Genomic DNA, 24,686 nt, shown 5'->3' with positions numbered 1-24,686 from the left:
CCTGAGCCATCGTGCAGACCCTGACCTTTTATAATAAATTGCAAACATAACTCTCACTGCTAAAAACAAGCACATATTTCTCAAAGCAACAACCTAGATTGGGAAGTTTTACACTGACACAAAATTATTACCTACCATACACATCCCATCCAATTTCCCCAGTGATCACAGTAATTTATTTCCTCTCTCCTTCCCTCCCTCTCTTTTTTCCCTCCTCCTTCCTTCCTTCCTTCCTTCCTTCCTTCCAAGACAGAATCACATGTAGCCCAGGCTGGCCTCCCACTTGCTGTACCCTGGAGGGACAGCCTTGAACTCCTGACTCTCCTGCCTCTACCTTCCAAGTGTTGGCAGTATAGGCATTCGCCATCACACTCAGCCCCACTGTTATCTTTTTTATTTTTTTAGACAGAATTGCAATGCATAGCCCAGACTGGCTCAGAAATTGCTATGTAGCTCAGGTTGGCCTCAAATTTGCATACATCCACCTGCCTCTGCCTCCCGGTTGCTGGGATTAAAGGTGTGAGCCACACATGCCTGACACACACTGCTGTCTTTCATAGCAAGGGTCAGCAAGTTTTTCCTGGCCTTGGAGCTCGTATTGTATGTAGTCGCTATCTGCTTAGTTTCCTCAATCTAGAACTTTTCCTCAGTCTGTCTTTAATGAGTACGGTGTAGAGCACAGGCTGGACCTCCAGGGGACCTTACCCTTACACCTTGTTACAGGTCTGTCTCCAGATAGTCACACTGAGGGTCGGAGCTTTGTTACAGGAAATGGGAGCATGGATCAGTTTACAACACCGGCTAGCTTTGCGTTTACGACGCTGCCTAACTTTGCCTCTCTGGCCTAGATGTACGGATCTAACTTCCATCTAAGCTCTGGGACACCTGGGACATCTGAGCATGACAGAGCCTCTGATAGCCCCCTTCTTGACACCCAGAAAAGATTCCCTTTGTAGCTCTTCATCTCAGTTATGGGCAAATTGCTTCTCTCCGCCCCCAGGCCGAAAACCTTAGGGTTATTCTCCTTTCTCCTCTTTGTAAATATTTTTTAATGTGTGTGTGGGTGTGTGTGTGTGCGTGTGTGCGCACATGTGTCTGTATGAGATCATATCTACACATGTAAAATGTATGAGGGTGCAAGTGAATGTGTGGGAGGCCAGAAGTCCATGTCAGATGTTTTCTGTAATTGCCTTTTTTTTTTTTTTTAAATACAGAGGGTCTCACTGTGTAGCCTTGGCTGGCCTGAAACTCACTATGTAAAGCAGGCTGTCCTTGAACTCATGGAGATCTGTCTGCTTCTACTTCTGCCTCCCAAGTACTGGAACTAAAGGCGTGTGCTACCATGCCCAGCCCCTCATTGCTCTCCATCTTTTTCTTTTTTTCTTTTTTGAGACAGAATCTCTCACTAGACCCAGAGCTCACTAATTCAACTCTAGTGGCTAGTAAGCTATTCCCAGGGAGTCTCCTGTCTCTGCACACTCAGTGCTGGGATCACAGCTGCACACTGATGTGTCTGGCTTTTATGTGAGTGCCCTCATGCATGTGCAACAAGCACTTTCCCGACTGAGCCCCACTGTGTGTGTGGTGCTGGGGAAGAGCTCATGGCCTCGCACACCCTAGGCACGCGCTCTGCCGGCACCACGACTGCCCAGCCTCCTTCCTTCCCTCCAGCACCTCACACGCATCTCATCAGCAGATCCTTAAACAGTTAAAGTACACTCGGGCTTAAGATTGTTTGAAACCCATTGCTGCCTCTCATCTGTAGGGTAGCAGGAGCCTCTTTCCTCGTCTCCCTGGGTCCACCTTCATTCCCGCTCCACTAATTCCTCATCCAGCATAGCTACATACATGGACAGAGCATAAAAAACTGAAAATATGGGCCCCGTCTGTCCCTTGGCTGACGCCTCCCATATCTTCCCGCCTTACTCAAAGCAGAAGCCAGAGTGTTTAAAGTGGCCCACAAGCCGGGCGGTGGTGGCGCATGCCTTTAATCCCAGCACCTGGGAGGCAGAGGCAGGTGGATCTCTGTGAGTTCGAGGCCAGCCTGGTCTACAAAGTGAATCCAGGACAGCCAAGGTTACACAGAGAGACCCTGTCTTGAAAAACAAAAAAACAAAAACAAAAATAAATAAATAAAAATAAAGTGGCCCACAAGACCACACACCATATAGGCTGTGTCTTCTTGTCCATTTAGCTCAGCCAGCCTGTCTACTGACTGTTTTGTCACTTCAGCAGGTGTGAACCTCTTGGGGGGTCTTCACTCATCCTGTCCCCTCTGAAGGAGGCATCTCTCAAGCACCCTCATCGCTGCCTGCACCACTTCTCCTAGGCCTTGGCTTGTTTCTTCTTCCCAGTGAGGCTTTGGGGATGACTTGGCTTGAAATGTCCCTCAGCGGCACTGCCTACTCCCCTCCAGAGGCGGTTTGAATGACAAGGACCCCATGGGCTCATATATTTGAATATATGAATACATATTGGTCCCCAACTGGTGGAACTGTTTCGGAAGGACTAAGAGGTGTGGCCTTGGTGGAGGACGTGTGTCACTGAGGGCAGGCTTTGAAGTCTTAAAAGGCCATGTCACTTCCACTTAGCCCCTACCTTGCCTTGCCTTGCTTTGTCACAGCAGTGGAAAGGTAAATAAGATGCCTCTCTGCTTTGTTTTCCTCCATGACAGCGTTAGTACCCATATGCCATATAGCTCTGCACAGAGCCTGAGAGCCGTGGGATGAGCATGCCACAGGAACAGGCCTTCCTTTGGTGCTTCCGGGCAGTAACTACTCACACTTTTCATGTGCCGGTACAGTACCCACCGATTCCAATGAGGGAAAACCTATACCAGTTAGCTATAGCTGCAAGAACACTTCATAACAACTCCTCACCCAAAAAACTCTCTGGTCTTTAGGGGATGGGGAGATGGCCCAGGCATTGAGTTCTTGTACAAGTACAGGGACTATAACCTACATAAAAATCCAGGCGTGGCCGCAGGAGCCTGTAATGCCCTGTAGTTAAAATCCTTCCCTGGAAGAGAGACACAAACAGTATCTACCTCCTTGCCCTAATGTCCCAGACAACAAACAGAGCGCAATGCCACCAAAGTTCATCTTTGTACCTGTCTTTGCTACTCTGTGGGTTCTTCTTTTTCCCCCACCCTTTATCCCTCTGATTTCACCCCCATCACTACATAGGAGAAAAAGAAGAATTGAACTTGGAGGGGAGGGGGAGACAGAGACAGAGACAGAGAGACAAACAGACAGAGAGAGATGGATGGAGAGAGAGAAAAGAGAGATTGATTCTTGAATCTAATTTCTTTCTTTCCCCATCTATCCTTCCTTCTTGCCTATCTAATGGTAGGAAGTGAAACCGTGGGAAGGGATAAAGGGTGGGAAAAAGAAGAACTCATAAAGTAGCAAAGACCTGTTACACACCTTGGGGAACCAATGAATTCATCGGGCTTCCTTTCGAACAACAGTCAGGGGTTATGAGTGGCCTTAAAGTATCCCTACTGGGAAGTCCATTCTCAGCCTAGATGATAATTCTTTTATTGCTACATAGATAAATCTCTCTTCCCTACTCCTTCCCCACCAATAGCATGTGCTCAAGCCACACCCAGAGAGACTGTGTGCGATTCCAGCAGCATTGCATGCAGCTGGCCGGGAGGAGTGGGTGAACACTTGGTGAGGGTCCCACACTGCCCTCCCTGACTTTTCCTGTGAGGGAACATCAACCGTCAACAAGCTTAACTGTGATGGTCTTCTGCAAGGTGTCACAGCTATCTCATAAAGATATGGCTCAGAGGATAGCCATGTACAAACATCCTAGCACTGGGGAACCAGAAACAGGAGGAACACTGGGGCTTGCTGGCCAGTCAGGTCAGTCACTCAGTGAGCTGCGAGTTCACTGAAAGACTGGCAGAAAATAAGGTTGGAACGATGGCTCAGTAGTTAAGAGCGCTTGCTGTGCAACCATGAGGACGAGAGGACATGAGCCTGCATCCCAGATGCCCATGGAACAAGCTGGGTGTGGTCTTGTATGCACCTGTAAGCCTGGAGATGTGGGAGGTAGGCAGGCGCATCACTAGGGCTGGATGATTGGCAGCCTATGTGGAAAACTGAGCTCATAGTTCAGTGGGAAATCTGCTGCAAAGAATAAAGTAGCTAGTGCTATGGGAGGGTACCTGATAGCCTCTTCTGACTTCTGTGTGCATGCAGGAGTGGGCACCTACACACAAATGTGTACATACACGTACACAGTGCACACACAAAATAAGGTGGAAAACGGCTGAGGAAGACACTAATATCACCCTCTGGCCCCTGTGTGCATACGCAGGCACACATCTCATATACAGGTGCAGGTTTACACACATACACACATACACACACACACACACACACACACACACACACACACACACACACCCTATAGCTTTCAAAAGTAAATACTGGCCATACATGGTGACATTTCAGCTACTTGAGAGCAAGACCACCAGGCTGGAGAGATAGTTCAGTAATTACAAGCACTGTCTTAGCCACGCAGAGGACTTGGGTTTGATTCCCAGCACTCAAATGGTGGCTTCCACTCATCTGTAACTCCAGGCTCAGAGGGTCAGTTGCCCTCTTCTGGCCTCACGGTGTGTTGACATACACACAACCAAAAGACCCCTACACAAAACTAAATTTTGAAATATTTTAAATTGATGACTGAGATCTGAGGAGCTGGCTTGCTTAGTGGGTAAGAATACTTGTTCTTCAGGCAGACGGACCTAAGTTTGAACTCCCAGGATACACGAAGAAAGTTGGACATGGCTGTGTGTCCCAGCAGCTCAATGGTCAACAGTTGAGCCAAAAAGCTGAGCTTCCAGTTCAGCGAGAAACCATGTCTAGGAGAAGTAAAGCCGGTTGTGGTAGCACACGCCAGTAGGATTTGGTGATGGAGGCAGAGGCAAGAGGATCATGAGTTTAAGGCCAGCGTGGGCTACATATTTAGCCGAACTGTGAGTTTGAGGCCAACCTGGTCTACAGAGTGAGTTCAGGATAGTCATGACTACACAGAGAAACACTGTCTTTAGGAGGGAGGGAAGGAGAGCGAGAGAGAGAGAGAGAGAGAGAGAAAGAGAGAGAGAGAGAAACTGGTATATCTGATGTCTTTGTCTAGCCTTCACACGCACATGCTTCACATGCCATCACAGACACACACACACACATACACACACATACACACACATACATACACACACATACACACACACATACACACACATACACACACATACACACACATACACACACACGCATACACACACACACACACCAGAGAATTACTGGGCTAGGCATAGCTCAGTTAGTAGAAGACTTGCTTATCGCTAAACCCTGGCACAAAATAACAAAACAAACAAACAAACAAATAAAACGAAACTAACAAAGGAGTGTGTTGGTGCAGACCTTTAACTCCAGAACACTGGAGTTGGAAGCAGGATCAGGACCTCATGGCTGCTGTCATTTAGCAAAAGCAGTTTTGAAGCCAGCCTGTGCTACACACTAAACCAGGAGAAGGGGTACATGCATGTGGTCCCAGCTGCTGGGAGGTGGAGATAGGAAGATCAGAAAGACAGGGCTAGCCTCTGCCACATAGCAAGTTTGAGGCCAAATTACCGAATTTAATAAAATCAAACATTACAGTACAAACAATTCTCCCCGCCCCCCTTAGAGATGGGGTTTGTTGGTGCAGCCCTGGCTGTCCTGGGACTCACTATGCAGACCAGGCTGGCCTTGAACTCAAACAGATCTGCTGTGTAGCTCATTGCTGGCCTGGAACTGGCAATCCTCCTGCCTCAGTTTTCTAAGGGCTTGGATGCTAAGTGTGCATGAGAGAACTCCTAAGGCTTAGGCTGTCATGTGTGCATGATCACTTTGTATATAATCAAGTCCCTTGGGCCATTGTAACATCAAGGGACAGGAAATGCCAGCTGCCCCCAGTTGAGAGAGAATGAACCAGGTGACCAAGGTGGCCATAAGATATGCCTTTTCTTTCTGCTCTGCTTTTCCACAGTTATGGAAACTGAGGCTCAGAGAGATCAAATAACTTGTCTGGGTCTATACCCTAATTAAGTAACAGTACTGGAGTGCCACCAAATTGAAGTCACATTTACAAAATGTACACGTGGCCAAAGGGTGTGGCTTTTCTCTTCACAGTAACATTTGATTCCTGGTCCTCCTGTCTCTGCCTTCCAAATGCTGGGGTGACAGGCATGTGATGCAATGCTCAGCTGTTACTGAAAACTCTTCCGCAAGAACAGAGCTTAGTGGATGATCTTCCAGCCATGTGTAAGGGTGACCTACAGGAGGAGGATTCAGGCCAGAACTGATAAAGGGTTGGGATGTGGTTCCCCGAAAAGGAAAACTAGTCAAAGTAAAAACAGAAAAAGACAGAGATGAGGGACAAGTTGAAAGATATAGATAGATAGATAGATTTTTTTTTTTTTTTTTGGTTTTTTGAGACAGGGTTTCTCTGTGTAGCCTTGGCTGTCCTGGACTCCCTTTGTAGACCAGGCTGCCTCTGCCTCCCAAGTGCTGGGATTAAAGGCGTGCGCCACCACGCCCGGCTGAAAGATATTTTTTAATTTATATTTTGATTTTTTGATACAGGGTTTCTTTGTGTAGCCAAGGCTGTCCTAGAACTCCCTCTGTAGACCAGGCTAGCGCCGAAAAATCATCCATTTGCCTGCCTCTCCCTCCTGTAAATTGGGATTAAAGGGGTGTGCACCACATCTGGCAAAAGCCATTTAAGTGCGTCGTAGGCTTATGGATGTAGCTCAGTGGTAGAGCGGCTGTCTAGAATACGCAAAGCCATGGGCTCAATCCCCAATACTGCAAAAATAAACAGGCAAACAAACGAACATCAGCAATAAAGACTTTCCATTTTGTGAGTGGTGGAAGTAAAATTCATGGTTGATTAAACAACAACAATAAAAAGAGTTTAGCTGGTGCCTGATGGCCTGAGTTCAGTCCCTGAAAAACCACGTGATGGAAGGAGAGAACCACCTCCCAGAAGTGGTCCTCTGAGTTCTGGGCATGTGCTACAACACACTGGAGGACTACGGCACACACGAACAGAGTAAATGAATGTAATAAAAAAGAGTTACTTATTTATTTTTGGTTTTTAGAGACAGGGTTTCTCTGTGTAGCCTGGCTTTGTAGACCCAGCTGGCCTTGAACTCAAGAGATCCACCCACCTCTGCCTCTCCGAGTGCTGGGATTACAGGCGAGCGCCACCGTGCTTGGCACAGAACGAGAATTTTTTAGATTAAAATAAAAGCCAGGCATGGTGGTAACCTACACTCCAGCACTTGGGAGGCAGAGGCAGACAGATCTTTGTTAGTTTGAGGCTAGCCTGGTCTATACGGCAAGCTTGAAGCCAGACAGGGATATACAGTGAGACAACTGTCTCAAAATAAATAAATAGATAAATAAGATGTTTTTTTAAAATCAAACAATGCAGACAGAGACGTTGAAAGTGAACATTCCCTCCTCTTTCCCTTTTAGAGACAGGCTCCCTTAGCTGCTGGTGGCAAACCCTCCTGGACCCTTTGACAGCACATATATATCTACTCTTGTTTTCTTTTGTGGGGAAGGGGATGGCAGTTGGAGACAGGCTCTGTGTAGCTTTGACTGGCCCAATATTCACTTTGTACTGTAGCATCGCCTTCAATGCAAACACTCCTCCTGCACCAACCTTCTAGGAGCGGGGATTGTAGCACGCGGCACACCATCACGCCCAGACACACACTCCTCCTGCACCAACCTTCTAGGAGCGGGGATTGTAGCACGCGGCACACCATCACGCCCAGACACACACTCCTCCTGCACCAACCTTCTAGGAGCGGGGATTGTAGCACGCGGCACACCATCACGCCCAGACACACACTCCTCCTGCACCAACCTTCTAGGGCTGGGGATTGTAGCACGCGGCACACCATCACGCCCAGACACACACTCCTCCTGCACCAACCTTCTAGGGCCGGGGATTGTAGCACGCGGCACACCATCACGCCCAGACACACACTCCTCCTGCACCAACCTTCTAGGGCTGGGGATTGTAGCATGTGGCACACCATCACGCCCAGACACACACTCTCATTCTCTCATCCTTTTTTCTTATAGTACTGGGAGTTGAGCCCAGAGCCTTGCACACTGCAGGCAAGTGTCCTTTCTAGATCTGAGATGTATTCTGACACCATTTTTTTTTTTCGAGACAGGGTTTCTCTGTGTAGCCTTGGCCATCCTGGACTCACTTTGTAGACCAGGCTGGCCTCGAACTCACAGCGATCCGCCTGCCTCTGCCTCCCGAGTGCTGGGATTAAAGGTGTGCGCCACCACACCCCAGTGGCACCATTTTTCAATATGTTCCACAAATTATTCCTTTGTCTTTTGCTTTTCATCAGTCAGCTCTCCATGAGGAGGCATAATAGCATCCTCACTTTCCTCAGTGGCTGTGACTTGCAGACACGACCTGAGATGAACTGTCGAAACTCTTGGCCTTGGTGTGTATAACGTCTAAGGAAGTGTCACAGGACTGCTGAGATGACTACATGAGTCAGAGTGTGAAAAGCATCTTGTATTTCGTCTTGATGCGTAGTAATGGCTCAAAACTATGCGCGCGCTCAGGCCGGAGAGCCAACTCAGTCATAAACACTCGCCTCCCACGCTTGAGAAGCTGAGTTCCAGCCTCAGAACCAACAACAACAAACAGAAACACGCGGGAGAGATGGCTTAGTCGTTAAGAGCGCTTGCCGCTCTGGCAGAGGACCCAGGTTGTCTGTAACTTCACTTCCGGGGATCAGACACTACATGTGTACATTACAGGCACATAAAATAAATACACATACAATAAAAATAAATAAGTCAGCAGGTAAGTTTCAGGCTAGTTAGAGACGCTGTCTTAAAAAAAAAAAGGCACCTGAGGAAATGACACATATAACTTTCACTGGCAGATGCGCGCGCGGGCGCGCGCGCGCGCACACACACACACACACACACACACACACACCTCAAACATAATGAATGGTCACTTAGTGAGATATGTTTCAAAAATAGCCACAGTCCCATCATTCTCTGCACTCAACTGTACAATATGTTGTTGTTGTTGTTTTGTTTTTGTTTTCTGAGACAAGGTTTCCCTGTGTAGCCTTGGCTGTCCTGGACTCTTTGTAGACCAGGCTGGCCTCAAACTCACAGAGATCCGCCTGCCTCTGGCTCCCGAGTGCTGGGATTAAAGGCGTGCACCACCATGCGCGGCTCCCAACGGTACAATATGTCTCAGTGTCAAGTTCAAGGACTCCTGAACGACACAGCGAGTTCAAGGTCAGTGGGAGCAACTTAGCGAATTGTCTCAAAGTTTAAAAAATAAAAAAGGAAAAAGAAAGAAGAGAAAAAGAATAAGGGTAAGAGAGATGGCTCAGAGGTCAAGAGTATTTTCTATTCTTAGATAGGACCCTGGTTCAATTTCTAGCCCCCACATGGCTTACCACCAAATATGTACATATATATACGCAAACACTCTTACACATGAAATAAAAAAGTTTAAGTTTTTTTTTTTTTTTTTTTTTTTTGTCTGTTTTTGAGACAGGGTTTGTCTCTGTAACAGCCCTGGCTGTCCTGGAACCTGCTTTGTTTAGTAGGCTGGCCTCGAACTCACAGAGATCCGCCTGCCTCTGCTGGGATTAAAGATCTGCGCCACCACCACCATCACCACCACCACCACTGGCCCAAGCGGGTAAAACAAGTGTTTGTTGGTTGGTCTGTTTTTGTTTTTTGAAGCGGGAGCTGAGGGAGAAGGTGTCTATGCCCCGTTTTCTTGAATCTGAGCTGGCCTGTCATATGACTGGCTTTCCTCAATAGAACACAGAGAGATAGTACAATCCCCTGTCTCAATTCCTAGACGTCTGGTTGTTTCTACTCCCTTTCTTTTGGAGGTTGTCACATGGAGAAGAACCAAGTATTCAGGCTACAGTAGCAGCCATTTTTCAGACATGTAGGGAAGACAACAGAGGAACAGCCAGCTTGCTGGTTACAGACACGGTGAACCCACACAAAACCACGCAGCACAGAATAGAGCTGCCTCCAAAGTAAATATACAAACCGCAGAGACAACAAGCCCACGGCTGGCTGCCATCTTTAGTCTCTGTGCTTTTGGTTGGCTTGCTAAGCAGCAGAAAACTGACATTAGATTTACAGTACAGTAAGGATGCCTACCTAATACCTCCAGCTAGAATGCAGTCTCCACCTGTGCTCTTCCTGGCCCTCAGCTCCCTCATCAGGGCCATGGGATAGTTTTGGTCTCTAAATTGTCTTAACATGTGAAGATTAAAAAGCAAAATGAGGCGGTGGTGGCGCACACCTTTAATCCCAGTACTCAGGAGGCAGAGGCAGACGGATAGCTGTGAGTTCGAGGCCAGCCTGGTCTACAAAGAGTCTAGGACAGCCCAGGCTACCCAGAGAGACCCTGTCTCAAAAAACCAAAAAAAGAAAAAGAAAGAAAAAAAAGAAAGAAAGAAAGAAGTAATTGAGCCTGCACTGAGGTTCACATACCATTACTTAGAAGGTTATAGCATAAGAAGTGCCAAGGGTTTGACAGCCTGGGCTAAAAGGATAGTAAGACCTTTTCTTTGGGGAAAAAAAAAAAAAAAGGAGGGGGCACACAACTGGAGAGATGACTCAGCAGTTTGGAGCACTGGCTGCTCCTGCAGAGGATTCTGGTTCCATGGCTCACAACTGGCTATAACTCTAGGTCCAGTGGATCTGGTGCCTGGCCTCTTCTGGCCTCTGAAGGTACCTGCACAAATACACAAATGGTGAACAAACAATCCCCCCCCCCACACACACACACACTAAAATAGATACACAAATAAAAAACTTGTTAGGCCACCTAGGCACTGCCTGAGTCAACACAGGTCAGCAGGGAGGCAGGTGCAGAAGCCCAGGAAGACCCCCCCCCCTTCACTCGGAAGCAGCCCAGGGTCCTGCCTACTCTCCTTCCTCCCTTAGGCATAGTGCGGCCACACTAAGGCAGCCTGTAAATGTAGCAAGCTTTGCCCTACCTTGGCAGCTCTCTGCTTACTTTCCCCTTCCCAGAGGGAGCTTCTGAGCCACTCAATTCTTCAGAACTGCTTATCATTTTCCTTCATAGTACTTAGGGCTAGCTAACGCTTTATATCTATTTCACATCTACTTGGGTGTCCCCCCCCCCCAGCATTTATTTATTTATTTATTTATTTATTTATTTATTTATTTATTTTTATAGGCAGGATCTGATGTCACTCACACTGGCCTCAAATTCACTAATCTCAAGCAATCGAAGGTCATTAGGTTCATTTTATGCAGAGCTGTGGAAATTGAACTGAAAGCTTAGGGCATGCTACTGGGCAAACACTGCACCCACCAACTGAGCTATAACCCCAGACGCAGCCCTCTGCTTTGTGACCGTGAATGGTCTCGTGCACCCCAGGCTGGCCTCAAACTGCTGATCCTCCTGCCGCTCCCTTCCAAGTGCTGACACTCCGGGCATGCATCGCCATACCCAGCTGGGCAACCTTAGAATCTCCTTAGTCACTTACTTCAGTTCCCAGAAGGGAAAACTGAGGCCCAGGAAAGAGAATGGCTTCAGACTGCTGACACCCAGATAATCATCAGACCATTCTCAGGCAACTGGGATCAACTATCACAGACCTGTCTGGGAGAGGCCCATCAAAAGTAGCTGCCCACCACGACGTATCTGCAAGCCACCACCATTCCCGTGTCATGGTGGGGGCATGAGTGTCTCTTTGGGAGCAGAGGTGCCAGTCAGCTGACAAACTGTGGGGGGGGGCGGGGCTGGAGAGGGTGGAAAGCCTATCCCTGGAATAGACAGTTATTCTGAGGCAGCTGGGGATAATGGCTGGTACAGAAATAACCCAGCCTCCTCACCCTTGTTTCAGCCTTTCACACCTCTCCCTTACTTATTGCTTATTGGTGAGGCCAGTATGAGATAGCGTTCAACACAGCACCCCTATACACCACCCTCTGTCTACTAGAGGGCTCACAGTCTGATGGAGGAGGCCAGCTAGGGACCTCAGGCTGCTAAGTGATGATGGTACCTGAATTTGGGAGCTCAAGGAGAGCAGGTCCGCAGAAGAGACCCTCTGAATAAATGCAACAAATGCATACAAGCTATCCAGTTCACAAGCTACTTGTAACACGGTTCAAAAGAGAGGGAGGCGACACTGTGCAGTTACAGGGTTGTTTGCAGTCTTAGTGAGTGGAAACATCAGGAATTTTAGAGAAGGCAGGAGACTAAAGAAATTTAGTGAAGTTTTGTTTGTTTTATTTTGGGGGGTGGGGTGGCGGTGGTGGCTGTTGAGTGTAAAGGCAAGTGTTTGGTGCACAAAAGAGAATTTTGAGAATTCACAGGATAATTTTGAGCAAAAGGAGAACATAATCTGGTATTAAGAGCGCAAAGCGCTGCGTGTCTGTTTGGAGGAGGCAACGCGTGCAAATAATGGATGAGGCGCTATTGAAAGACAGAAAGACGCTATGGTATTCTGAATAGGCAGCTCTGGATAGGATTCCATAGAAGGAACAGGGCCTTGTTTTGTAGAGGGTTATTAACATCTTTCCCTAGACTCTGGACTGCAGAGCCACGCCCCCTACGGTACCCAACTTTCGTTAGCCTAAACTCCAAGTTCCGAGGGTGGAAAACAAGTGCTGCTGGAAACCTAAACCTAGACTAGAGGTCCGAGCAGGAGAGACTTCAGCTCCCAGGATGCTTCGCGCTACCGTACGGAAGGTCGCGCAAGCTTCTTTGAAGAAAGGAAGGGATTCGCCGGTTGGTCGCTCTCTCGCTAGGCGTAGAGTGCAGGAAACCTAGCACGCCATGTTCGGCTGTGTCAAACCAACGGTCTGTATGCTTGATGGGACGCTCATGTTCTGTCTAGCCACCTATTACAAGTCCTGACTAAAATGCGCTTCTCTGCTAATTCTCGCTATTAAACTTTACGATGAGCATTCCATTCAGCTCCCCAACCTATCACCGAACGCTTCTTCAAGACCGAAGGCTGGGTCAAGCTAGCATGGCCGCACTCAGCCAGAGCCTCCGAGGGCGGGACGGCTCCGCCTTTTCCGGCTCCGACCCGCCTCTGGTTGGGAGGGGGTTCCGCTTCCGGCAGCGGAGGCTGCAGCCTCGCTCTGGTCCCTGCGGCTGGCGGCCGAGCCGTGTGTCTCCTCCTCCGCCGCCGCCATATTGTCTGTGTGAGGATAGGGGAGCGCGGCTGCTGCCGCTGCCGCTTCCACCGCAGGTACCGTGGGAGCCGCGGGCCGAGGTCATCGGGGCGCGCGGGTGAGCCCTGGCCAAGGCAGCAGGGCGCGGTCGCTCCGCACGCTCTCTCCGGTCCCCGGAGCGGCCTGTCGCCTTCCCCTGCCAGCCCCCCCCCCCCCCGGCAGCCGCACACAGTACCCGAGGCCCCTGCAGTCCATCCCGGCCGCCCCGGGAAGGCGCAGAGCGAGGCACGGGGACCGGCCGGTGTGAGGGTGGGAGCTGGCTGTCACACTTCAGGTTCTTGCAGGAGGGAGGCTGGACTGGGCGGAGACTAAGGGACAACTTGGAGGTGGGGTGGCGGAAAGGGGGAAGGGAGCCTGGGGGGTCGCGCGCGGATGCTGGGGAGGCGCACGGAGGAAGAGGGGCCTGCCGAGCAGAGTGGCGTGGAGCCTCGCTGCCCGCGGGGCAGCCGGGAGAGGGGCCTTCCTCCGGTTCTTCTGGGCGGGGCTGAACTTCCTACCTGCAGCCCCGGTGCCAGGTGGTGGGGGCCCCGGGGCGGGGTTGTTGGAGAGGAAAGGCCGAGGGAAAGCACGAATTGGGGCCGAATGGGTGGAGTTGGGCATTTGTGCTCTCCTTGGGAGCCTTGGGTGGAGGAGAGAGGGTACCGGAGAAGGAGAAAGGTTGCCTGGGAGTACACGCTAGTGACCTTAGGAAAGAAGAGGACTTTCGAATTTGTTTCTTTGATTTTTTTTTTTTTTTTTTTTTTTGCAGCTTTGGAACATAGATTAGGCCGGTGATGGGTGAAACTTCTGGAATTTGTTTTGGGGAAGCAAAGTCAAGGGTTGGGGAGAATTGCTGCCTTGTCGTTGCTTTTGTAGGGGAGGAAAGTGTTGTGAAAAGGGGACAGGTTATTTGGGAAGAATTGATTCTCTTGTAACTGTTCAGTTCTTCTGGAAGGGGAGAAGAAATGAGAAACAAAATAGGAAGGGGAGATTACCCCGCCCCCCAGCAAGAGTTGAAGACCTTATTTTGTCGAATGACTGGCCATATAGGCCAATAGCAATGAACTACACTTAGGTTCTCAAATGTCGGAGCCACTGACTTAGCTGTGTGCCCTAAAGTCTGCAGGCTTTGTTTTCCTCCTTGTAAAATGGTGGTATTTCCTAGCTTATACATTTGTGTTAGGAAGTGTCTAAGATAATTTGTAAGTGGCAGACAGTAAGCGCTCGATAGATACGACTTGTTACTAAAGAGCAGCTAGTGAATATGTTTGGGATTTCTACCGTCTAGGTGAAGTATTTGTGAGGATCACTTCAGCAACCATCTTTGTAGTTATTACCAATCAGTTGGTTATACTTGCTTAGTAGACCTGAGGCTGGAAGTCCAGGACGAACATTAAAACTCCTGTATGTAGTCTTGAGAAGGTGACCTGCCACAGCCCTACCAGGGCAAGTTTGCCCTTCCTTGACTTTGAAATTATTTGGCTTTAGTTTGTTATTGGAGGAGGATGTGTAACTTGAAGAAAGAAGGAAAGGGTTGGTTATTTACTTAGATTGGTTTTATTAATGGTTGCAAAGTTAGGTTACTCTTGACAACTTTTCTTTGAGTCAAACTAAGCACACCATACCTACTTTATTTTAGCTTTTGTGGAAAATAAGTGAAAAACAGGTACTCAAAGAGGATGAATGGTGGGCCAGTTTCTGGGTTACCTGGAGGTTTGGACTTGGATGAACTAAGTGGCTACATTTCCACAGTCTGCTTTTGTTTTGTCTGCTCTTTGTTGCTCATTGCTTGCTTTTGTATTCTGAAACAAGGGCTCCTTCTGTAGCCCAGGATGGTCTTGAGTCCACTTGCCTCAGCCTTCAGAAGTCCTGGAAATACAGGTGTGATCTGCCACACCCAGCTTTAGCTTTATCTGTGAACATAACATTTCATGTGTGTGTATATATTCACGTATATGTATTTTTGTCTGGAGGTGAACATGGAGGCCAGAGGTGGATGTCAGGTGTCATCGTCAGTTGCTCTCCGCTTTTTTAATTTAAGTTTTTATTATTATCATCATCAATCTGTGTGAGGGTATGTGCACATGAGTGCTGGTAGCCAAGGAGGCCAGAAGAGAGTTGGAAATTTAGGAGCTGGAATTACAGGCAGTTGTGAGCTGCCCAGTGTGGGTGGGTAGGGATTGAACTTTCATCCTCTGCAAGAAAAAGTACCCACTCTTACCTGTCAGGCTATCTCTTCAGCCCCACTATTTTATTTTATTTTACTGAGACAGTTTCTTACTAATTCTGGAACTCAGTGGTTTAGCTAGATTGGCTAGTCAGCCAGCCCCAGGGATGCTCTTATTTCTGATTCCCTCCTGCTGAGGATTGAACTTAGGTCTTCCTGCTTACACAGCAAACACTTCACCAGCCCTGAACACAACATTTTAATATGTATGGCCATTTAAAGAAAGGGAAGGCTTTCTTAGAAATTGCGCTTAAAGACTTAACATGGGGTTTGGGCTTATAACACACAGGTAGATGATACCCAACCTGCGTGAGGACCCATACTTTGAAATACACAACCTATAAATATACTGTTATATAGTAGAAAAGGAGTCTACAGATGTAGTGAATGTTAAGAAAGATTTTATTTCAACTTATATATATGTGGGTGCCCATGGAGGCCAGAAAAAGGTGTGAAGTCTCCTGGAGCTGAAGTTCCAGGTGATAAGAAGCCGCCTAGTGGAGGAGCTAGGAATGGAACTCGGGTCCTGTGAAAGAGCAGTACTTTTGCACAGAACCATCTTTTCAGCCTCCAAAATCTTAAAATAGGAAATTAACCTGGATCCTGGCTTAGTCATGGATTGATCACATGAGCACTTAAAAATCAGAGTACGTTTTCCCAGTTGGAATCAGGGTAGATGGGGAGATCAGATGAAGGTAAAGCCTGAGAGGGACTCTGTGAGGTGCTCTAGAGAAGCTGGAGAGAGTGTGATGTACAGTGCGGGGGAGCCTCGTATCTGACAGCAAGGGAAACGTAGACCACAAGGAACTGAATGCAGACATCTGAATAAGTTAGAAGTGGGTTTTTTCTAGAGTTTTTAGCAAGCAAAATGGCTTTGCAGGTAATTTGATTTGGGCCATGAGATCCTAACCTTGCCAAGCTTAACCAATTTACAACTTACAGAAAACGTAGGATAATAAACTTATAAGTTTATAAAATAAATGCAAGTTGTTACTTTGGTGGTAATATGGTAGTCGAACACTAGAATAGACTTTGGTACCAGGAGTGGGGTGTTCTCTTACCTAAACATAGCAGTGCCAGTGGGAGGAGGTTGGAAGAACTCTGAGGAGTATGATAGAAAAGACCTGCAACAGATTGTTAGTAGGAATGTGGATGTTAATAACTTGGCTAGTGAAGACTGAGATAGGGGTGAGTTACATGTTACTGCAAACTCATGAAATGACTGGCCAGCAAACTCAGCAGAAATTGTATCTTGTGCTTTTTTGTATTTTTCAAGAGCAGGTTTCTCTGTGTAACCTTGCCTGGCCTCTCTTTGTAGACCAGGCTGGCCTTGAACTCACATTGATCCGCCTTCCTCTGCCTCCTTGAGAGCTAGGATTACAGGTGTGCTCTGCACCCCCCACCCCTACCCCCCTGTATATCTTGTGCTTTTGTGGAAGGTAGAGTTTGTAAATCTATTTGCAAATAAACAGGGCTTTGTTTTGTTTGTTTGTTTTCCTAAAGCTTAGATGTTCTAGCAAAAACATTGAAGGTGCAACCTGCTTGTGAGTGAATATCTTTTTAAGGGAGTGGACCCTGTGAAATTCATAAAAGCACCATTGTGTTCTTGATAATGTTAGGCCTACAGTAACAATGCTACTGTCTACTGAAAGTAGGAAAAATTAAAGAGTCTTGTTGGACTCTGAAATAGTGCTGCTTTTCTTTCTTTTTTTCTTTTTTCTTTTCTTTTTGGTTTTTCAAGACAGGGTTTCTCTGTGTAGCCTTGGCTGTCTTGGACTCAACTTTGTAGACCAGGCTGGCCTTGAACTCACAGTGATCCACGCCTGCTTTTACCTCCCAAGTGCTGGGATTAAAGGCACGTGCCACCACGCCTGGCTCAGCAGAGGGTTTTCTTTGGATAGTGAAATGGAGCTACTTTGGGTGTGTTTCTTACGTGTATGTTCCAGATGTTTTAGTTAATATATTGTAGCCCAGAGCATTTCATACCTAAATTAAATGCAGAAGTTTTGTTGTTGGTTTTTGTTTTGAGGTAGGATTTGCTTTGTATCCCTTGCTAACCTGAAACTCATTAGACCAGGCTGGCTTGGAACTTGTTGACCATCCTCCTGATTCTGCCTGCCAAGTACTGGGATTACAGTTGTCTACACCACTCCTGACTGAGATTTACTTTTCTCTTAAACCTGGAAGCAGAAGTATTAGATGAGGCTTTAGGTTGATGCTGTAGTGGTTTAAAACCTTTGGGGACTTAACTTGGTATCAGATGGATATTTGGTAGGTGGGACAATGAAAGTCTTCGGAGACAAAATGACCGTACTAAAATGCTGGATCCCTAATCTCTAGAATATTGTTTGTGGCAGAAGGGACTACGTAAGTTAGTGTGGTTCTAGACTTTTTTTTTTAAGATGTATTTATTTATTATGTGTACAGTGCTCTCCTTGCATGTATACCTGGAGGCCAGAAGAGGGCATCAGATCACATTATAGATGGTTGTGAGCCACCATGTGTTTGCTGGGACTTGAACTCAGGACCTCTGGGAGAGCAGTCAGTGCTCTTTAACCTCTGAACCATCTCTCCAGCCCGGTTCTAGACTTTCTAATACTGCAACCCTTTAACACAGCTCCTCATGTTCTGGTGACCTTCAGCTATTAAATTGTTTTTATTGCTATTTCATAACTGTAATTTAATCCTAATGTAAGTATTAATATGCACCATATCTGATGTGCAACCCCTGTGAAAGGGTCATTTGACTCCCAAAGGTGCCACAACCCACAGGTTGAGAACCACTGATACCGACTTTTAAGGAACGCAGGATTATTCTATCTTGTTTTTTCCCTGGAGCTTCGGTCTCATCCATGGCCTTTTTAAAAGATTTATTTATTTATTTTGTATACATGGTGTGCATGTACACCTGCATGGCAGAGCCAGAAGAAGGGCATTAGAACACATTACAGATGGTTGTAAGCCACCATGTGGTTGCTGGGAATTGAACTCAGGACCTCTGAGCCATCTCTCCAACCCTAATCCATAAGTCTTTGGATTCCTTTTTTGTTTGTTTGTTTGTTTTGTTTTCTCTTTTTGGATTTTTCAAGACAGGGTTTCTCTGTGTGTCCTAACCTGTCCTGGACTCACTTTGTAGATCAGGATGCCCTTGAACTCACAGGGATCCACCTGCCTCTGCCTCCCAAGTGTAGATTCTTTTTTTTTTTTTTTTTTTTTTCCCTTCAAGACAGGGTTTCTCTGTGTGGCCTTGGCTGCCTTGTACTCACCGTCCATGTGCCACCAAGCCCGGCTCCATGGGTCTTTAAAAAGCAAAGACCTGCTAGATGTGGTAGTCCATGCCCTTAATCCCAGCAGTCTAAAGGCAGAGACAAGGGATTCTCTCGGAGTTTGAGGTGAGCCTAGCCTAGATAACTACATTTCTGGCCAGCCAGGGGTACAAAATGAGACTGTACTTTTAAAATTATTATTATTAGGCAGGAGTGGTGGTGCACGCCTTTAATCCCAGCACTCAGGAGGCAGAGGCAGGCTGAACGCTGTGAGTTCGAGGCCAGCCTGGTCCACAAAGTGAGTTCAGGACAGCCAAGGCTACACAGAGAAGCCCTGTCTTGTAAAAACAAAACAAAACAAAAAAATTATTAGTAGTAATTTTAAAGAAAAGAAGTTTGGATGGAATTAGAGACTCTATTGTGCTGTTCTGGGATGAATACAGCAGCCTTGTACAGCAAAGGAAGCCTCAGCTGACAGCCATCAAAGGAGCCCGGCCTCCAGGTGTACAGCCATGGGCAATCAAACGAAAAACCTGAGTGAGTGGGGGAGATTCCTCAGAGCTTCCAGCAAGAAAAACAGCTGACCGATGCTTGGTTTTGGCCTAGTAGGACCCTCTGCTTCTGACTTCCAGAAACTGATATAATTGGTGTTGCTTCGTTGTGGGAGTTTGTTACAACAGTAGAAAACTTTACACTGGCCTTTGCTAGCTTTATCTCAGAATGTTGGGATGGTTGGTTTCTAGAGAACAAAGGCAGCAAAGATTATTCATAAAATGATGGTATGGAGTGGAACTTACGTTTTGTTTAAATTGTGAGTGTTTGCCTACACATGTGTTTGTGTACAGCAAGTGTGTCTAGTGCCCATGGGTGTTGGTTCTGCTGGAACTGGACAGAGTTCTAGATTGTTGTAAGTTACCAAGTTTGTGCTGAGTCTTGAACTAGAATCCTCTTAACCCAAGTGCTTTTAATAGCTCAGCCATCTCTCAAGCCCTTGGTATTTAAAAATTCTGTTCCTGACCTTAGATGCAATTTGAAGAAGGGACTAGATAACCTGCTAAAATCTTAGTCTATGCTAAATAGCTTTGATAGGATCGTTATAAGTTGGTAGTTTCCCATGTCTGTAAAAAGATACTCCTGTATATTAGAAGAGATGGAAATAGAATGTACATTTTGGCGAATTAATGAGTTACACTGTAGTCTATCTATTCTCTTACATTCAGCTTACTCAAAGTTACAACTATTATTTTCTCTCTGTCGTTGTCATTTGTTTAACAATCATAACTACAAAATACAGTTTATAGATTAAGTACTTTTTGGTCATTGTTGTTGTTATTATTTGAGAAAGGATTTCATTTGGTGGTGGTGGTTGTTGTTGTTGTTGTTATTATTATTATTATATTATTATTATTATATGGATCTCATTAGATAGCCCAGACATTCCTGGAACTCACATTGATCCCCCTGCCTCAGCCTTCCAAGTACTGTTGTTACATGTGGGATTCCCCCATGCTCTGCTTGGCTTTGTTCTTTGATAGTGTGTTCAAGTTGGATCATAAGATGTGGACTAACCAAGCATTAGAGCATGAGAGAAATAAAACTGTTTCTTTCATTGAAATACAGTTGACAAAATAATATTTCAAGGTTTGAAGGACTTTTGAGATTATCTGCTTGAGTTTGGTTTTTAGATTTTGCAGTAAGGAAAATAATCCCCTCAAGGGTAACTGAGGTGTCTCAAGAGCTGGACAGAGAATCCTGTTCAAGGCAGTACTCATGTCTTTGGAACTGTATTCTCTGAGCACCCTAAGATACCTGGGACTATAGTTAGATCTCTCCGTCTGCTTCTTCACTGAGTCATTGTGAGGATTGAGAGCATGGTTAACATGATACCTAGCCTAGATGCTATACCCACCATAGTAACTATTTAATCACTATAGCCTGATTCCAACCTCTCCCTCATGGCCCCACACCCCCTCTTGCTCAGAGAAGAGGAAGCCCCCAGGGAGTACCAACTCACTCTTTCACCTCCAGGTGCAGCAGGAGTAAGTGAATCCTCTCCCACTGAGGCCAGTCTAGGCAGCCCATCTAGGGGAATGGGATCCAAAGACAGGCAGGCAACAGTCGGATACCCCTACTCACATTGCTAGGGGACCCACATGATGACCAAGCTGCACATCTGCCGCTTATATGTAGGGGGTCTAGGTCCAGCCTGTACATTCTCTATGAGCTGCCATGGTTATGAACTGTTTTTAACATTAGTGTCAAGTTTGTGTGACTTGACAACTTGTGTGTAAATATATAGTTGCAGAAAATTACATCTGATGTGATTTGCCATTAAATTTGCTAAGGGTTTAGCATTTTCAGGCAGCAATTAATAATGCTTGTAATAATCTGATTTAAAATTACAAGCCAGGCATGGTAGCACACAGACTTAATTAACCCAGTACTTGGGAGGCAGAGGCAGGTGGATCTCTATGAGTTCAAGGCTAGCCTGGTCTACATAGTAAGTTCCAGGACACCTAGGGCTAGGCAGAGAGACCCTGTGTCAAAACAGTAAATACAAAATTTTTAAAAAATTGCCAACTGAAACATTTCAGTCTGCTTTGAAAAGTGAACAGCTGGAATTTTTCCCCACAGAAACAAAACAATTGATAATTAGTGCCAGATTAGAATTTCAGCAGTTGTTGACCAAATATGTTATAGAAATAAAAGATTGAGTCTTTTTAAAAGTTTGAGGTAATAAGTAATCACAACATTGCAAGATAAAGGAGCAGTGTTCTGTTGGCTTCCACAAGTTCTGTGTCTTTGGCCTTAGAAATAAAAAACAAAACAAAAATTTATTTAACAACATTTGCTATGGTAAGTAAGCTCTTCTTACATTTGTGGTAACGATGTTTTCTTACGTGAAAAACGCTGTTATCTGAAGACTTTAAAGTGAAGTATCATGGTTAGAGGGATCTTTTATAATCTTTATGTGTCAGATCTCAAAATACCCTTCAGCTGTTCTTTTAACACTGGGTCTTGTGAATTTTTCTGAGCAGCTTTTATTAGCTGAAACCTTTTAGTCTGCTTAGAAAAGTGAACACTTGGAATTTTTCTAGTTATGACTTATGTTCTAATGGGCATTTCTCAATCTCACTAATGTTCTGTCATTTTTGGTTTTTTTGTTTGTTTGTTTTTCGAGACCGGGTTTCTCTGTGTTAGCCTTGGCTGTCCTGGACTCACTTTGTAGACCAGACTGGCCTTGAATTTACAGCGATCCACTTGCCTCTGCCTTCCAAGTGCTGGGATTAAAGGCGTGCGCCACCATGCCCAGCTATGTTCTGTCAATTTGAAGAAAATCATCCTGTTAAAAATGAATGGGTGGGGGCTGGGTGTGGTAGCGCATGGCTGTAATCCCAGCACTTGGGAAGCAGAGGCAAGTGGAGAGGCCAGCTTGGGCTACAAAGTGAGTCCAGAACAACCAAAGCTACACAGAGAAAGCCTGTCTTGAGAAAGAAACAAACAAACAAATAAAAAGAATGGGTAGGAACTGGGCTTTGGTGGTGCACATCTGTGATCCCAGCAGGGAGGCAGAGGCAGGTGGATCTCTGAGTTCAAAGTCTACAGAGGGAGTTCCAGGACAGCTAAGGTCACACAGAGAGACCTTGTCTAGGGGGTGTGGGGGTAGAGCTGGAGAGATGACTCAGCAGCTAAAAACACTGGCTGTTCTCTAGAGGGCCTGAGTTCAATTCCAAGCACCCACATAGTGGCTCACAATTATCTGTAACTCCAGTTCCAAGGTATCCGATGCCTTCTTCTGGCCTCCAGGAGCAGAAAATAAGCTATGGTGCTGTGTGGCTGTGAACAGCACCCAGGACAGGAAGCCTAGCCCATAGAATCCTGAGATATGGACCAATCTAGGCTACATAGTATGTCCTGTCTCAAGAAAAGATACTCCCTCTAAAATGGGAAGGGGTAATTTATTAGAAAGTTGTGCCCTTTCTGTATCAAAGTTTAAAGGAGCCATTTGGACTAGTCAAAAGATGATCATTGAGCAGACCCTTACTGCTTGCCGTACATACATAGGCCCTCCACATGCCCTTAACCCTCAGCTTCACAACTGGCTGGCCTTCTGTCATAACAAATGTACTGTGTCTTGACCTAGGAGCTTTGGTGGTGCCGTGAGGACCTTACCGTGTGTGTGCCCTGGGTATAATTTCTAAGACAGCTGTAGGAATTGGAGAGGGAAACAGTGGGATTTAGAATTAGCTGAAGTGGGGGGGGGGGTGGGCAGGTAGAAAGAACTCTTCTTGGAGAGTGGAGGTTCAGAGCTCACCAAACCAAGCCTTGGTTTGTCACCTCTGCAGCTGGAGGAATAGCATCGTGGAATGACTTACTCTTCACTCTCTTCATCTGTAAAATCTGATTAAATATCCTATATCTCAGGATTCTCTTGAAGATTATTAATGAAATCACCACAAATATTATATCATTGATGACATTGCTAGTTTTTTCTTGATTTTCATTTTCTGATACCAAGAGGTTTTTGTTTTTGTCCCGTTCCCCCACCCCTCACCCCCTTTCAAAACAGGGTTTCTCTGTATAGCTCTGGCTGTCCTGGAACTTGCTCTGTAGACCAGGCTGACCTCGAACTAATAAATATTCACCTGCTTCTGCCTCTGCCTCTCAAGTGTTGGGATTCAAGTTGTGCACTACCACCCGGAGTTCTTATTTTTTTTTTTTTAAAGAAACTTTTGACTTGTACATCTGGCTTCTGGTGTGGCCTGCTGGGCGAGTGAGGTGCTGAACCAGCTTAGGTGTGGATCAGTATATAAGTCACACCCAGTGTAGGTTTCTGGCTGCCTGGAATGTGCTGAGATCTTTGTGCCTCCGCCTCCAAGCCCTAGGATTGGAGGCATATGCCACCAGGCCCTTGCTGCTGCTTTTTTCTTTGAGAGAGAGGTGGGGGGTGGGGGGGGCTCTTATTTTTGTGTGTGGATGCACACCTGTGCCGTGGTGTGTGAGTGGGGGTTGGAGAAGAGTATTTGGGAGTAGGTTCTCAGGGGTTTGTTCAGGTTGTTATGCTACAGGGGTCTTTATTAACTGAGCCATGCACTGTATAGGCCAGATTGACAGAACTTGCAGTGATCTTTCTGTCTCTGCCTCTTGAGTGCTGGCATTAGAGGCGTAGACCAGCATTTCTGGCTTTGCTTTGGTGTTTGGGAGGAGGAGGAGCTGGGGAGTGAACCTGGGTCTTGCCCATGCTAGGTAAGCATTCTACCACTGAGCTAGACCTCTGGTCTTGCTGTATATTTTTATGTCATGAACTGGGAATGAGAGAGGAATGGACAGTCCTGTGTGAGACAGGATCTTACTCTATAGCCCAGACTAGACTGGCACTCAGTCTGTTAGCCCAGGCTGGCCTTGAACTCAGCAAGCCTCCTGTCTTAGTCTCCCAAGTGCTGGGATTACAGGTATGAGCCACTATACCTAGCTAAGACTCTTTTCTGTTTTTGAGAAGTGATACAATTTGTTGCAAATGGGGATGAACTCTTATGTCATGTGTGTGGGGGATGTCAGGATAACTTTTGGGAGCTAGTTATTTTTTCCCCCCTACCATGTGGATCCTTGAGATTAAACTCAATAGCCTTTTGGTTGGCTTCATAGACTCTTTGTTTACAAGTGCTTTTGTTTGCGCGCGCGCTCGCTCTCTCTCTCTCTCTCTCTCTCTCTCTCTCTCTCTCTCTCTCTCTCTCTCTCTGTTTTGGTTTTTTATGACAGAGTTTCTCTGTGTAGCCTTGGCTGTCCCAGACTAGCTTTGTAGACCAGGGTGTCCTCGAACTTGCAGAGATCTGCCTGCCTCTGCCTCCAGAGTGCTGGGATTAAAGGTGTGCGCCACCACTGCCCTGCGCTTGTTTGTTTTTAAGT

General features: G+C 46.5%; 2 protein-coding genes across 4 annotated transcripts in view; one reads left to right on the top strand and one right to left on the bottom strand.

Moving 5' to 3' along the window:
* The window catches only part of Snph (syntaphilin), a 714,025-nt gene that overhangs the window by 599,100 nt on the left and 90,239 nt on the right, over positions 1-24,686 (bottom strand). The window lies entirely within an intron of this gene.
* Positions 12,875-24,686, top strand: part of Csnk2a1 (casein kinase 2 alpha 1) — a 49,711-nt gene continuing 37,899 nt past the window's right edge. The window contains exon 1 of one of the 3 annotated variants that reach the window (XM_051143509.1): positions 12,875-12,927. The gene's annotated coding sequence lies outside the window, so the exon portion shown is untranslated. Of the gene's footprint in view, positions 12,928-13,157; positions 13,366-24,686 lie in introns of those variants that run through there. The other 2 variants (XM_051143507.1, XM_051143508.1) reach the window with 2 other exon arrangements.

The sequence above is a fragment of the Acomys russatus genome, chromosome 4 (assembly GCF_903995435.1).
Source record: "Acomys russatus chromosome 4, mAcoRus1.1, whole genome shotgun sequence".
Classification (NCBI taxonomy): Eukaryota; Metazoa; Chordata; class Mammalia; order Rodentia; family Muridae; genus Acomys; species Acomys russatus.
The sequence above is the reverse complement of the archived record's forward strand: the minus strand, read 5'-3'. Positions and strand labels throughout refer to the sequence as shown.